The sequence below is a fragment of the Carlito syrichta genome, unplaced genomic scaffold (assembly GCF_000164805.1).
Source record: "Carlito syrichta isolate Samal-C Ts95f unplaced genomic scaffold, Tarsius_syrichta-2.0.1 Scaffold302087, whole genome shotgun sequence".
NCBI lineage: Eukaryota > Metazoa > Chordata > Mammalia > Primates > Tarsiidae > Carlito > Carlito syrichta.
The window spans coordinates 174,035-188,561 of NW_007246183.1; the positions used below are offsets into that span (position 1 = coordinate 174,035).

General features: G+C 33.9%; 1 protein-coding gene across 6 annotated transcripts in view; it reads right to left on the bottom strand.

Annotated features, from left to right (window-relative positions):
- The window catches only part of JMJD1C (jumonji domain containing 1C), a 265,229-nt gene that overhangs the window by 91,272 nt on the left and 159,430 nt on the right, over window positions 1-14,527 (bottom strand). For 2 of the 6 annotated variants that reach the window (XM_021711364.1, XM_021711361.1), the window contains exon 1: window positions 3,038-3,615. The exons of 2 other annotated variants lie outside the window; for them this stretch is intronic. The gene's annotated coding sequence lies outside the window, so the exon portion shown is untranslated. Of the gene's footprint in view, window positions 1-3,037; window positions 3,616-14,527 lie in introns of those variants that run through there. 2 more of the 6 variants (XM_021711362.1, XM_021711363.1) reach the window with 2 other exon arrangements.

Below are 14,527 nucleotides of genomic sequence, written 5' to 3' on the forward strand. Positions count from 1 at the left end.
GTCTTAAGTCCCCAATACTGTTCTAAAAACTTGAAAATGAAAACAAAATTCCACCATCTTAAAAACATATAGTGGCTTTAAGAATCAAAGTTTGAAAAAGAATTAACAACCAACTCAGCTTCTAAATTACCTATATCACATTAATAAATCTTTCTCATTACAAAGCAACTTATATGACCATTCTGATACAAAACAAAGCTTTTGGGATAGATAGTAAAAATCCCCAAGCTTTCCAAAGTAACTGTGTTTCCCCTTCTCTTATTAAGTCTTAAAAAAATAAGTAACATCTTGTTATCACAACAAACATACTCTGGGGAAAAACTTCAAAATCTTCGGTTTAGAGTGGTTCCTAAGGAGTTAATTTCTATATTTAAAAAAACCCTAAAAAGATTTTCAAGTAGATTCACAACAATCTGAAATAATATAAGAAAACCCAATAATTTAATATTTTACACATGCCTTATTTCTATACTATCTATAACATTAACTTATAAATAACATCTTTTCTTAATTGAAATATCATGAAAAAATTCTCTTATGTCCCTACTTATTTTCAATATTTAAGATTAGAAAAATCTAATCGCAGCAAGTACACCTCCCTCCCATTTCCTAGGCTAATCTTTTAAATACAAATACATATTTATCAAAAGTATTTTATTTGAATGAGAAATTACATTTTCAAAGTAGAAAATAGTCACATTATTTAGCTATTTTCTTCTCCTGATCTCATCTAACATTCATTCACCAAGAAAAAAACTCCTAAAATTATCATTTCATAAAATCCTATTATTTCAATTAACAAGTGACTAAAAGTATGTAAAAAATCTAAGAGCACTCATTTTATTTAGGCTTTAAAAATGCCTACCACTATGTGATTGGCATAAAAAGATAATTTCAGCTGGCTTCTATAAAAAAGGTTTCTTCGTATTATATCTTTATCAGTTTATTTTTTAGTAAACTAGAAAACACTGGCACCTTCTCAAGAGGACTTTTAATCCTTGAACATTGTCAAAAGATCTATTTATTTTCCAACACTACCATGTCAGGTCAACCTATGAAGGTTAACAAAAAGATCCACAAACGGTATTATCTAAATAGCTAAAGATACAATTCAATTAAGTGGGATCTGAAAAAGAAGTAAACTTCTGTCTGGAGTGCCTCTTTCTTACGCAAATAATACAGGTGGTTTGCATTTCCTATGAGACCCAGTCATTTTATAATATGAAAAACATTCTTCTGAAGAGAATCTCTGAGTTCTCCTTTACAAGGGAGGTCAGAGTTCTAAGAGTAAATTTCAACAAGCCAACTTATAATTTAAATTACTCTGAGTTAATTAGAAAAAAAGATTTCTAGGATAAAACTTCAAAAACGAATTTTTCATGTTTTAAAATACCTAACTGAAAACCACAAAAAAATTTGGCTGCCAGAAATGTAAAAGAATTAGCTGACAACAATCAAATATGAGTACTCTTAAGAACAAGGACATGATTACATATAATCATCTACAAATGGCGGTCTGAAGTTTATTTGCTACTTCTCACATAGCAAATAAAAAGTGCTGATACTTTTACAGTATTTGTTAAGTAAATGCTTCAATATGTATTAAATGAGCAATAGTGAATATGTGCAACTATTTTACTTCATGGAAAAACGAAAGGTAAACAACCTATGAAATGATGTTAAAATACACCCTGATTTTTTAAGTGTCACATCAACGATGAGACCACTGTTAATTTTTATATCCAACACTAACATGTTTCAAAGAGAAACTTTGTTTAAAAATAAAAATATTCATATTGCAATAAAAACAAATGGATCCTTTCCTTTTATGATGAATCTGTAGTAAAATATTTCATGGGTCTAGGTGCACTGGAATGTAAAGAAACCAGAATTCATGTATTAACTAATTCAATGCTCTAAAGATATATTTTTTTAATGAGGAACTTCCACAGCCTAAGGGGAAGCAATGAGCTACCATCTGACGAAAGTCACAGTGGAATATGGCCCTAATCACAAAAGACTATTATTCAAATGCTGAAAAAAAGTATCTGAAAATTCAAATAAAATTATTTGTTTAAATCTGAATATCCATGTTGAAACCAAACACTTAATTTTATTAATGGTCTTTTAAGGTCATTTATCAATGTTAAATATACTGTAAAAATAGTCTAAAGCCAAAATAAATATAGCTGAGAGCCTGCATTTCTAGTAGGGCCTACCAACTATAGGAAGAATGCTCAGAACAACTGTATCCTGTTTGGGGCTCCATGCTGCACCACATTCCATTCACATGAGGAAGAGGCGAACAGATGAGCCCTCCCCGAAAAACATTTTTAAAATAAATCAGCTGCAGCTCTCAAACACAACTCAGCTGCTCAAACAACCCATGTTAACGCTCAGCATTTAACATTTAACAGGAAATACACGGAGGTTATGTCTGCAGTCTTAGTTTCTAACATTCTCCGGTTAGCAGTTAACAATTCCTTTTCCAACTTTAAAAAGAAAAACCAATCTCTGTAACTACAAAAATACTGATTTAAATTTCACCAAAGGTTAAATACTAAAGCAGAAAACAATCTAAGCAACATTTTATAAGTCAAGGCTTAGTCTACCAAAAAGGGGGGGGGGGGCCTGGAGTGACTTAAAAGAACAAAGTCCAAATTCCCACCCAAGCAGGTCTATTGAAAAACACGATACTGTTAGAAAACAAGTTGGGGGTGGGGAGGGAATACACCACCAAGAAAACCTCACAAAACAAATACCCCTACTTCCCTTGAAACATGATAGTCTAAAAACACTAATTTGAAACACTTCTGCCATACTTTAAACAACTGAACTAGTTTTTTAATTAATATCTTTAACAGTTTTGTTACTACAAACACATAAACCTTTCTAAACAAAAGTTAAAAAAAAAATTTTAACTAAGAACACAGGCTAGATCTATAAAAGGCAATGACCTTAATTCCTAAGGCCGAGAAGAAAAACCAAATGTAAATTAAGACAAAAGAAAAAGGAAGCAGAAAAATACAAAACGTACTTTGTTCTTGAGAATTTTAAAGTACCTTTAAATCTCAGAAATCCACGACAAGGCTTTAAAGGCCAACAAGTACTGCTGAAATTTCCATTTTGTTCTTCATCAGTATTTTTTATCTAGCGTAAATACTTCTTCAGTCTTCAAAATCACAGGCAAATGTCTCTCAAACCAAGCATTTCTGAGCTAACTTGCAGCGGCGTCATTGTATAGGAAGAAAAGCCAAGACCACAGACCGAAGCAGGAGCTCTAACCTAACAAGCCTCCGACGAGCAAATGACGATTTTCTGTCTGCTCTGGCTCAGCCCTGGCAATGATGAGGATTACAACTCGCTCTTTGTCATCAGCACTGTGGTGTTAACGACTAAGAAATCCTGCAGCTGAAGCACTACTGCATCCTCCGATCTGGGTTAGGATAATTTCTCCCGAGGTCGCTTACATAACCAGTAAGATACTCCAAATAAAGAGAACAGCCATCCATCAGCTAGAGAAAGCCTTCCCCACTGTACGCTGTCTGCGTGGAAACACTGCAGTAGCTTCCAACAGTGCAGACACCCAAATGAGAACGAGTACTTGGCTTAGGGCACACTGAGAGAAGGGAAGAGGCGGTGCTCTGTAAACTGTAACTAATCCCCCGTCACAGGTGCTGATGGAGTCACTTCCAGCACGAGTCACATTACTGGTGATTACTCATTTGGCTGCGGCCATAGAGACTGGCTCATAATTTTAACAACAGACAAAGACAGACTAGTGGCGAGACTGAGAGCTCAAGTTTACTGTCTCCTTCATAAAGCAAATGCAAATTCAAAGTTTTTGCTTTCCAGATTTACCAAGGTTAGAAAGTGCAGAAAATAAATAATACGTAAATATCTCTGAAGTTGGCAAAAATAAAGTACAATTTTAAACCATCAAAAATACTTTGTATGTTTTCAAGCAAGAATTTATTTTTTAGTTTAATCGTTTTCCCCACTGAAAAATTCAGAGAAAAAATCAATTTGAAATATTTTTGGTTTAACAGTCTGAGTGAAATCAAACGACATAACAACAATCTCAGAGGCATTTTATTCAAAAAGGCATACAAACTGGCAATATTTATTTTGGCAGATCTAAAAATACTACTGAAACACTTTTCACTCTTTATAAAAACAATTTAATCTAGACAGCCCTCAGATAAAGATGTAATTCAAAAGCATAACTTACATTTTTCTGATGTGTTATCTAATATGGTGTCTTCTATCTAAATTCTAGAGTTTTGTCCAATATAGTACTAACCACATGTGGCATTTGAGCACCTGAAATACGGTCAATCTGAATTAAGATGTGTGCTATATGTATAAATTACACATTGTGTATTTTTTAAAAAAGGATGTAAGATACCTCATAAATAATTTTATGTTGACTACATGTTAAATTAGTATTTTGGATATACTAGGTTAAATAAAATGGAGTAAAATTAATCTACCTAACTTTAAATTTTTACTGTAAATACTAAAATACTTAAAATCACTCATGTAGTTCACGCTTTATTTCTACTGTACTGGGATGACCTAATAATTTCTCATTCTATAGTAGAGGCTTACACGACAACATAAAATTAACTTCAGCTACTCAACAAATCAAGGAGCAGAGGTAGAGTATGCATTTGTGGCTGTATGCAAAATATCAAGTCAAATCTAATTTGTCACAATAAGTAAATTTTAACCCTTAAAGTAACCAGTGAAATTTACCAGTTTCTGACTTGGGGAAGGAAAGTTAGCCATATACTCAGTCAACCATGCTTTTGTATTAAAATTTAAATGAAATGGGTTCAGTTTTGTTGTAGAGAACACATGATGAAACAGAGGAAATAGGTATGGTTATCATGCACTGAAAATTTGGAAATATACCTGCAAGTGCAAGAAAATACTGAACCTATTTTTATATGATTATGCAAATTTTATTAAAAATTTGTCCCCCTGTAGGTATTTCAAGTTCAGTAAGTCTAAAAATTCACACTGATTTATTTTTATTATTATTTTTGTCCCCACCCCCATACTGATTTTTTAATACCACATATTTAATGTAATCTCTTGTAGCTACTCTAGATGTATCACTTTCATGTCACAAAAATTATCAGGGTAACGACTGAAGAGAAGATATTTTCCATTTAGTATACAATAGGCTCGAACGTATAAAATCTCGTTTTAAGGATGTAGAGATGGGAAATGATTAGTCTAAGGCTGTAAAAATATGACTTTATTTTATAGAACATAAATAGCACCTAAAATGTAATATTTTATTTTATGGAACATGGATGGTGCTAACATGAAACTTTAAAGTGTTTTTCATAATGCTTAAGTGAATATTAAATCAAACATAGCATCCTAATACTTCAGTCATAATAGAAACACATACGGAAATTTTTTAAAACTCACAATATCATATAAGTCACCAAGCAAACAACTTGATAAATATGGCCACCTTATTCTGAGCTCCAAACAACAACAAAAAAAATGTTTGATACAGATTAATATTAGACTATCAAATTTTAGTACATTCAAACTTAAAAGTACTTTCTCCAATTTATTGTTTGTTAGAAAATGAGTTTAATATTTTATAGGATTTATCTTAAAATATTCAATTAACTCAGGCTTCACTATACTATATATGAAATAAGCTTAAAAACAGCTGTCTTTGTTGCTCAAGTACTATCGTAAGTCCTCCACAGAATCATTCTTGGTCAGCAATACAATTTTCTCAAGTCATGCATTCCTAGTAACATACAAAATATTATTTTTTTTAAGTAAAATCAAAGTATACAACATCAACACTGAAAAAGAAACATTTTTTTAAAGTACTTCAAACTATATCTATGTTACTATAAACCACTACTACAAAGAGCTTCTCCAGCCAATACTTGATGCAAAGGAAGAATGCAAAGAGTTACAGCTATCTCCTAATGAATACCTTTTACACACCTAAAGTGGGCTTGAAAAAATGATATATATGTACATACGTTTAGAGACTGGTCTCTGTCTTGTCCTACTGCCCAGGCTTGCATACAGCAGCCCAATCATAGCTCACTGCAGCCTTGAACTCCTGGGCTTAAGCAATCCAGTCTAAATCTCCTAAGTAGCTGGGACTACAAGCACATGCCACCAACGTATGGCTAATATAAAAATATTAATGAGACTCTGGTCTGGCACTCTGGTAAAAGTAATGATATAGAGAAACCACTTAATATCAAGCATAATTTTCAAGCTTTTACATAAAGTCTTATTTTACTCCTGTTCTTACAATTCATTAGGGATGATAGATCAGAGTACCAAGAGGAGAATAGCATTATCAGTCCTTTAAAGTGGTTGTTATGACTTCTATCTTCATTATTGGACTAAGGAAAAAAGGTGAAGAGTTATTGTTAATTTTTCTTTCTTTCTTTTTTTATTGGGAGGCGGGGGTGGGGAAAAAAAGCCTTTTTTGGCAGCTACACCAGGCCAGGGGAAGAGGAAACTACTCCAGTTACTGCCCAGAAATACACATCTCTGACTTCCTTCCTTTTTAGCTGGTTTCTAGGTTACAAGCTGAATAAATCAACAGAGGTCAGAAAGTAAACAGAGGCTAAAAGGAAGGCTAAATTGTTTGCCTATTCGAAGAAAATCTGCCCCTTCCAATAATAGTGAGAACCTTATATGTATAATTTAGAATTAAAATAAATGAGCATTTTATTCCACTTATCTTGGGCCATAAAAAGAATAAATCTATTCTCTTTATATGTGTGAAAGCCTAAACAAGCCAGTGGATTTTTAAAATTATATAAACTTTAAGAAAAAACAAAAAAACTGGCATATTTAATGAACTAGTACTATAAGTATTTTTTAGGCATACAGGTGAGAAAAGAAGATAAACAGTGGCTACAGGAATTCAACTTGATATGGCCTTATATGAAAGCTGGCTAAATTTATAAAAATACTTTTCAATATGCAATATTGTTTTATTAATTTATAAAAATACATGAACACACACACACACACACACACACACGGTGCCCCAAAATATATATAAACAAAAAGTATACACATTTTAGGAGATGTTATCTATGTATTACTTTTTTTTTTTTTTTAATTGGAGTCTCACTCTGTCGCCCAGACTGGAGTGCAGTGGGCGCTCCCGGCCACCGCAGCCTCGACTTGCTGGGCTCCAGCGATCCTTCCACCTCAGCCTTCCAAGTAGCCGGAATTACAGGCACGCGCTACCACGCCCAGCTGATTTTTTGATTTATTGTAGAGATGAGGTCTCGCTGCCCAGGCAGGTATCGAACCCGCGGGCTCAGGCAATCCACTCACCTCAGCCTCCCAAAAGCTTGGGATTACAGGCTGAGCCGCCCGGCTATGCATTACTTTTTGAAGTTGAATTGATTACAATAGCAATGTGTACTATGACATCCACTCAAAAGATGGCGTTAATCAAGTGAATACTAGCATCACCATGCAACAGGCAGAGCAGTTTAAAAAAAAAAAAAAAAAACAGCAGAACCACGGTTGTCCTTCTAGGAGTGCAAGATCATTTAGAAGTGGTATTTGACTTAACACACCTTGACTTCTACCTATGCAGGATGTTAAAGGATGTGGTATACTGTAGAAAATCAGCTACATCGGTGTTTCTTCAGGAAGGAACTGAAACAGCATGCACAGCGATACAAGAGTACCCTTGTCAACGCCACTCAAGCAGTAGCTCACTACATTCAGAAGAGTCTGGACACGATGGTAACCACTTTGAGCACCTCTTGTAATTGCAGAAGTCAAACATGACTTGTATTCATTTGTTAAAAACGCTTTCCACCAGTTTATATTTTTAATAGCATTATGACACTAGGTACCCTTTATTTTTTCCTTCTAGACTTTCTGAATATTAGTAAGGCATATACTGCAACATGAGAGTAGTTTTATAATACATTTATTATCTCTATGACTTTCAAATCACCCTGATTAGTCTGTCTTTCTCCTAATAACGAGGTATATATTACTTCTTCTTTCTCTACAACTTTGTACTTTATACCAGTGATCCCCAACCTTTATGGCATTAGGGACCAGTTTCATGGAAGACAATTTTTCCATTGGTGGGGAGAAGGTGAGGTGGTGGTTTTGGTATGATTCAATCACATAATACTGTTACATTGTAATATTTAATAATTATACAACTCACCATTAAAAAAAAGAGGTGCAGACATTAGTGGTAAATAAAATAATGAACCGTCCATGTACAGACTAAAATAAGTGTTAGATTCTGACTTAAAGCCTGCCACAAGATGCAGACCTACAAATGAAGGACTTCAACTCACCTGTCATTCACTGATAGAGCTTTAACACGAGTATACAAGCAATTGATTTATTATGGTCTCGGTGCAGTCAAACCTCACTGCTAATGTTAATCTGTATTTGCAGCGGTTCCCCAGAGCTAGCATCACCGCCTCAGCTCTACTTCAGATCATCAGGCATTAGACTCATAAGGAGCCCACAACCTAGATCCCTTGCATGCAGTTCATAGTAGGTTCCACACTCCTATAAGAATATAATCTAATGCCCTGGGCTGATTTGACAGGAGGTGGAGCTCAGATGGTAAGGCAAACGATGTCAAGCCAATGTAAATACAGATGAAGCGTCTCTCTTTTGCCCGCCTCTCACCTCCTGCTGTGCAGCCCAGTTCCTAACAGGATTCAGTCCAGTACTGAACACCTGCCTTATACCATTAAGGTAACCATTTTTTCCCCACAAATAAACATGTAATCTAAAACGATATTCTAGACCTGAACTTTCATATTCTAACCTGGCATTTTATAGTGTTACTAGGACACAGTCAAACTTATATCCTATCACCACATGAAGTGAAATATCACTAGAATTAAATGCTAAAACTTCTTTGCCAAGTTATTCATGTTTCTATTCAGAACCACTAGAAGTGATAATATTGCTACTTCAAAAGTCAATATCTTAAAATTCATTAATGCTGTAATCATGCTTGAAAATTTATGTTTTCCTTTCTCATATATATATATATATATATATACTATTCGTAATACTTAGTATTTTTCCTTTAAATCTTTGTCAATCATGAAGATTTAAGTTTTCCATAGGTTATTCAATAATTTTAATATGACTGATAAAAAAATTCCAACAAGGTTTTAGAACTGAACAAATCAATTTTAAAGTTCACATTGGGCAGGCATAGTGGTGTTCATGCCTGTAATCCCCACACTTCAAAAGGCCAAGGTGGAAAAACTGTTTGAGGCCAGGAATTCAATACCAACTTGGGCAACATAGCGAGACTCTGTCTCTACCCAAAAAAAAAAAAATCATACAGAAGTATACAGGAAAGCTCTCAAACAAGAGGAAAAAAAAATCAGTCATATAGAACCTACTGTTAACAGGTAATTACAAATTATTCCAATGCTCCAATTAATCTTACAGTATAATACTGGAGTATGTAGACACAGTCATCAATGGATACTTTAGAAAGTCTCAAAATTGGCCCAGAGAAGTATGGGAATTTGGTAAGAAGATAGATTTTCAAATTAGAGGGAATTTTGAATAATGGGAAAACAGGCTATTAAAAATGGAAATGAAACTTCAAAGATTAATAATCTCATTCCTACAGATGAATAAATGAATAAATAGCAAGATATAATGAATAAATGAATAAATAGTAAGATAATTTAAGAGATCCTGCTTATCAAAAATCTTGTTTGTGGAAATGCTGGACAAGAACTTGGATTTTCTAATTCATAGATGAATGGTTTTTACATTGTAAGATGGTGTGAAAGAACTATAGCTTTCATGGAGGGGCAAAGAGCAAAACGTTTTGCCATCTGCTGAATTAAACTTTAAACTTTGAGCTTTAAATGGAGAAAAATGAAGACTGTCTAGAAGAAACTGCAAAGTTTCTTCTAGAAGAAACTGCAAAGAAGACTGTCTAGAAGAAACTGTCTAGAAGAAACTGCAAAGAAGAAAAGCATCAGGACATAATAAATTTATATATTTTTAGTTTCAGAAAGGGGAAATAAGCAGGGCTGGGGAAAAAGTAATTTAGCATGAAGGGGTTTTAAAGATATGTTCATAAAAAGAATATTAGGAAAGATAATAAATTACTAATAGTTGGAAGAAAGGCTTGTTTAATTTTCTTGCTGGTTTTTCTGTCAAGAAAAGGTATTTTTAATATGAAAAGTATAAACTAGAGATTCAAGAAAACCTAAACATTAAAGAATAGGATCCTTATTGTTTCCAGGAATATTATTAGTTTTCTTTACAAGTAACATGATTAACATGTTCTCACTTATAAGTGGACCCTGAAAATGTATCCTAATATTATAAGAAAGAGGTTGACAGTAACGGGATGCTGCCAGGGAGGGAGAGGGGTGGACACACAACATCAATAAGGGTACCTGTTTTCAAACCAGTTGAGTAGGAACCAAAGGGAGGCCCAAACTTTACCTGTACAATGACCACTTATCTACCTAATCCTGAATTGTACCCCACATCTTTTAAATAAAAAAGTAACATGATTATTTTCAAGAAAATATGAAAAACACAAAAAATACATGAAAAGGACTCCATAGTCTTACCCTTAGTTAACCCAGCAGGTTAACTATTATTTAAATATACTTTCAGCATTTCTTCCCCCATAAGCATATTATATACCAAGGTTCAGGGTACATTCAAATTCTATGCTACTTATTTTACTTAATACTCTTTTCCTGTTTTATATTACAGTCATTTCAAGTAACTACTTAATACGTGTAAATACATAAGTACTCAAGCATGATTTTTATTATTCATTCTGTTAATGTTGAATTCTTAAGTTGCTTTCAATTTTCTATTATTACACACAATAATATGAACATCTTCATGCTTTTATTAAGTTTTTTTTTTTAAAGTCAATCCAAGTTTATAAAGTGCATTCAAGCCACGCATGGTGGCTCACACTGTAATCTTAGCACGTTGGGAGGCTGAGATGAGAGGACTGGCAGAGCCCAGGGGTTTAAGACCAGCCTGGGCAACATGACAAGACCCCATCTCTGCAATAAATTTTTTAAAAAATCAGCTGGGCAGGTGGTGCATACCTGTAGTTCCAGCTACTTAGAAGGCTGAAACAGAAGGATTGTCTGAGCCCAGCAGGTCCGAGGCTGCAGCAGCTGTGAATGTGCCACTGTACTCCAGCCTGGATGACAGAGTGAGACTAAACTCAAAAAAAAAAAAGTGCATTCAAATAAATTACATGTTAGAATATGCATTCAAATAAATTACATGTTAGAATACCAAAGTCACATATATGCGTTCAGAGTCATTATTGGTAGTCTTAAAAACAATCATGGCCTTATGAAAATATTAAAGATAGATACTTACAAGGAAAGGGTCAATTTAGAAACTATATGCTAGTAAATTGAAACACCAACAACTTCCAAAACGTAGGGGAATGAAAAGTGACTTCCTTCTACCTTTCTAGGTTCCTTGGCCGGGCTCCAAATTAAATTGACAAGATTAACAGAAGAAAAAACGTATTTAATTACATACCTAATCATGAGAGTCCCAGAAAATATGAGATTTAAGGAGAATCAGGTAATTGAAACTGATATAGCATCTGAAGATATAGAAATAGGTTCTGGGGGCTTGAAGTCACACAAGTTATGAGAGGGTGAGGGGAGGAAACATATGATGAATAGACAGTCTTGCTATGTAAATAAAAATTCTCTGATGTAATAAAAGTTGTCTGGAGCAGCCCTTTTGATACAGATGCTTTACTAAAGGAGATTTCCTTCATAGGTGGTAAATTTATTTTACAAAAGGACAGCATTTAGAGCTACTTGTGTTATATGCAGTTTGATGTGCAAAATAATAATATTTTGGAGATAGCATAATCTTGTATCCTACAGTTATACTCTGGGGTGGTATGTACTGAGTCCCAACAATGGATAATTCATACAATGAACATTATTAAAAAAAACACATTGGTCAAGTAAGAGCAAAATATATTGAGAGTAATTTACCTTTTAATAAAAACAAAGGTTATCAAATAAGATTTGAAACTAAGATATAGAGAACTTAACTTTAACACAACTTTTATCAAGACAATCTGCAACAGATAAATCAAAAATGAAATATGGGCTAGATGATAGTTACAGATGTATTTGCTGCTGGTTAAAGAGTACTGCTCAATAGTGCTATTATTAATCTGAGACATGCTATCCTTTTGTATCTGGTCCTGCACACTCCTTATCACTTCAAAGCTATATTTACATTCAAATTAACAAATGACAGAATGATTAATAAATGTATGATATTAAAAACATAAGACCTAGATTTTAAAATGATCAAAAAGGCTGGATTTGTATGCACTGAAATGCAACAACAACACAACAACAACAAAAAAGCTGGAAGGATTAACCCCAAAACTTCATCACGAAAAGGTTATGACCTATATTTAGATTTAAAAATTCCAACTACATAAGTAGAATGAAAGGAAGCACTAGCTTCCTAGAAATTTATGTGAAAGAATCCCAGAGGGTTTCAAGACACTAAGTCAATACATGGTACATATTTTTCAAAAAGGAGTCAGCCAAATAAAATATTGAGCTAGGCACGGTGCTCACACCTGTAATCTCAACACTTTAAGAGACAGAGGTGAGAGGACTGCCTGAGCCCAGGGGTTCAAGAGCAGCCTGGGCACCTTGGAAAGACGTCATTTCTACAATAACTAAAAAAATTAGCCGGGCGTGGTTGCACATGCTTGTAGTTCCAGCTACTTTGAAGACTGAGGCAGAAGGATCACCTGAGCCCAACAGGTTGAGGCTGTTGAAGGCCATGAGCATGCAACTGCACTCCAGCCTGGGAGACAAAGTGAGACTCCAACTCAAAAAACATACAAACAAATAAAAATTTGAATTTACTAACAAAGACACGAAATACCCAGAAGAATGGAGACAATAGTTCCTTTAGATTTCATACTGGTTATAAAATCTCTGACCATCCTGTTCATTTTAAGGCTATAATAACTAAAAACTGAAAAAGGAATAAAATAATAACTAAAATAAAAGGAATAACTAAAAACTGAAATGTTTAAAAATCATAGAATATTAGAATCACATGAAGGAATGGAGAATGTTTTGCCTGAATAAGCACACACAATAATTATGTATAATTAATTAAAGGGTTAGCTTAACTGAAAAGGAAAAAATCTGAAAGTAAAATTTTGAGTAAAATTTCTGCTCAGCACAAAGAACCAACAAAATTCTAACAAACTCTGTAGCCAAAGCATACTTACTCATAGGGTTGTATGCTTGCTATCATTAGAAGTAATTAAGAAGAATCTGAATGAAAATCAAGTGGAAAAAAGGATCCCATCTCTAGCTCTGGCAGGGGTGGTTTATAAAAATTATGAAGTTTCTAATTCTAAGATTCTAATGTTATCTTGTTCAAACCACTTAATGTTTAAGAGCAAAGTGTAGAGAAACAAGATTAAACAAAACTTTTCATAAACATTGCTACTATTTTTGAATATAGGAAAAAACATAAAAGAAGTATTGCCAAGTGTTCATATGTATTATTCACATAGGTGACAGAATTAAAAGTAAAAAAGTAACAACTCCCATTTCAAAATAGATTAAGTCAAACAGGTAGGCTATTTTACTTGACAGAAATAAAACTACACAGGAGGCTTATATGGCACGGGATTGTTGTGGTCCACCTCTTAATGATATAAAAGCACATATAATTTTGTAGAATAAGAAATATTATACACTTAAATCAATCAACCATAAATGCAAAGCATGTGTTAAAATGGTAATCATCATGAAATCACAGGAAAAATTGAAGTTAAGCTAAATTAAACTGTCTCCAGTCTTGGATCCTGTCAAGCATACCATCCTCAGAGAGTAGGACATAAAACACTGTGTTTGCATATGACTGATTTCCTGGTTTTTTTCAGTCTAAATCTAATATTAAAATGTATTTTCCAATTTTTCCTAATCATTTCATTGTTTGTGCTCTTAGAAACTTGAATAAGACATCAATTTCTTTACTGGTTCATTTCCATCTGGCAAACATCTGTTTCTTGTGCAGTACAAGTCAACAAGGCTCTACAATTATTTCCCCATTACCTCCTTATTTGTCAAAAACTCTGATGATGTCAGCAACAATCTGAAAGCTGAATTTTTCAGTGAACAAATGGGATTCACAATTTCCATTAAGGATATGATATAAAACAGTAGCTATTTTGGAGTATTAAAAAAATTAATACAGTGAGGCCAGCTCATGCCTGTAATCCCAGCACTCTAGGCAGCTGAGGCAGGAGGATTGTTTGTCACTGGGAGTTATAGACTATCCTGGGTGACTAGTGAGATACCGATGTCTACAAAAATTATTTTCAAATTACCAGGCATGATGGTACATGCCTGTAGTTCCAGCTACTTGGGAGGCTGAGGTAGGAGCAGGCTTGAACCCAGGTGTTTAAGGATGAAGTGAGCTATGA